Source organism: Marmota marmota, unplaced genomic scaffold (assembly GCF_001458135.2).
Source record: "Marmota marmota marmota unplaced genomic scaffold, marMar, whole genome shotgun sequence".
NCBI lineage: Eukaryota > Metazoa > Chordata > Mammalia > Rodentia > Sciuridae > Marmota > Marmota marmota.
In genome coordinates, this window is record NW_026000283.1 from 10,073,079 (window position 1) to 10,075,901 (window position 2,823).

Here is a 2,823-nt window from a genome sequence, read left to right on the forward strand (position 1 = left end):
GATCTGTGCCTCTTCAACATCCTCACCTCCCTACCCTGATGTCCATCCCTGCAGACTTTTCCCTTCTTACTTCAGCCCCTTACGTGCCCTATGCTCACCATAGTTTTCTGTCCCTTTCCTCATTAGGGGTATCAAGGGACTCAGGGACTCCCAAGGGACACAGAAAAGCTAGTGGGGAAAAAATGGATTTTTCATCTACTCTGTTGAGTTTTGGAGTCATTCTGAGAGCTACTTGATGTATCCTTGGTCCCTCACCCAAACTACAATCCACAACCTCCATAAGGTCGCATATCACAGAAAGAAAATCCTAGTCTCCTCCAAAAATACTTGCAGGAAAATTAGGTACTCACATTGAACAATAAACTCAATTTTCCCATCTGCCAGAAACACATTCCAAACAGAAATATAAAGTCTACTAAATGCAATGGCCAACTCTCTTTATATCAACCAATGAGTTTTGTATTTTTGTGCTTCTGCCTGACTCATTGCTAAAAATGAAAAATGAAAGTTATAAGACCTCTGCTGTGGGGTGTGAGTTGTAGCTCAGTGGTAGAGTGCAGGCCTTGCATGTGTGAGGCACTGGGTTTGATCCTTAGTACCATGTAAAAATAAATAAAGCAGGACTAGGGCTATAGCTCAGTTGGTAGAGTGCTTGCTTCACATGTACAAGGCCTTGGGTTCAAACCCCAGAACCACAAAAACAAACAAACAAATAAATAAATAAATAAAGGTATTATGTCTAACTAAAAAAATTATAAAAAAAGAATCTCTGCTGTGAATGTCTGTTTTTATGTTCATCCATATACTCAGGTATATGTTTTACATACATAGAGGTATGTGAATGCATACATACACATACACACACACACATACACACACACGTGTGTATAATTTTGTAATTTTCCTATTTCTAAACGGTATTTTCACATTAATGTATGATATTCCTTAAAGAAACTCTATGCTAATTGGCTGAAAAATAAATACTTATATACATATATAAAATATTCCTTATACTCCCAGAAAAATAATTGTTTTTTGGTACTGGGAATAAAGCCGAGGAGAGTTTCACCAATGAGCTACATCCACAGCACTTTATATATTTTTCAGTTTTGAGATGGTCCCACCAAGTTGCTGAGGCAGGCCTCAAACTTGCCATTCTCCTGCCTCAGACTCCTGAGTCACTAGGATTACAGGTGTGCACTACCATGCCCAGATAAACTCACACATTCTTAACTAAAACCAGACACAGCCTCTCATGACAATATGCAACAAGAACATATGTGTTTCAGTCTGGAACCTTAGCCTCAGAAGATTTAAAGGAAAAAAACCCATACATATGCAGATGTTCTTTCTTTCATCCCAGTGGTACCAGGAAACAACTCTATGCATATGAACAACATGAATGGATATATTTTTGACTATGAAGAAAATGATGGGGCTGGGGCTATATAGCTCAGCAGTAGAGTGCTTGCCTAGCACATGTGAGGCCCTGGGTTCGATCCTCAGTACCACATACAAATGAATAAATAGAATAAAGGTATTTTAAAAAAAGAAAATGATGAAATGACACACAATATTTCTGAAATATGGTTAAGTGAAGAGACTAGAGCACATGTTGGCTATGGAAAATTATTGTTGAAGAGACAAAGAGCTGAGTGAGAGAAGGGGATGGAAACTTGGGGAGCTGTCTAACAAGAAAGTTATCCATGAAATTTCTATTGCCTGACATTAGTGGCAGCTAAAATTTCACTTTCTCAAAAAGCCACAGTTACGATCACGGTTGGTCTGTCGCCCCGTCAATGGTGGGCATGGGTCTCCCTTTCTGGGAGGCCCTCCCCACCTGCTCTTTACCTGGCCCCTACTCTCCTCTCCCTCCAAGTGGCCTATAGGGCTGCATGATGTGTTTTTTACCATTATGACATTAACTTCAAGATATTAAAATAGTACCTGTTTCCCTCTGATACAGGTTTGGTTTAAGAATAAGAGAGCCAAATTCAGGAAACAACTGAGGGAGTCATTGCTGAGAAATGCACCTCCTCCTACCCAGGAACACCTTGAACTCCAGGTGTTGGAGGGGCCTTAGACTGCCCTCCTTCTTCAGGAACCAGATTGTTGATGTATTTATCTGTTGTCACTGACATATGTGCTACTGTTGATGCCCACAATGCACTTATTTCCTGAGCACATAATATTGGCAATAAAAAAGTGAATTATCAATATATTTGTTATATATGGAAAATGTGATGTAAATTTTTCCAAGAGGGACATTTCATCATAATAACAAGAAGCTCTGTTTTCATAGGTGACATGCCTGGGTCACCATCAGTAGGCCCTGCACTTCACCTTTTCCTAAGTTTCATGGGGGTCCACACTGACCCATACATTCATCTATGTTCCCTCCCCCATCATGCCATTGTCACCCCTACTCTGCCCTTTGGGACCTCTACATGTGCAAGGAGAGGCAGGCCAAGTCTCTAGCAAGAGAACAGTGTGTCTTCACAGAGGGCCAAGTTCTAGCCATGCTGACGAGTTCACTGTGAATCCTGGCCTGAGAAATTCCCTAAAGGGCAACTCACAGGATTTATGGGAAGGTGGCAACTGAACATTCATGTTGTTAGCTCCAAACTGTTCCCTGCCCTCCATTTTTGTGGTGCACATGGCCACTAGCAGCTATTGCCCAGATGTCCTGCTGCTTCCAAAGAAACAGCAATACCATGAAAGCCAAAGTGTTGAATAAACTCTTAGGAAAGCAGGGTGATAGCTGGAAAGCCTTCATTATGCCAAGTAGCATACAAAAGACTCCCCTGGAAGGACATTATTTTT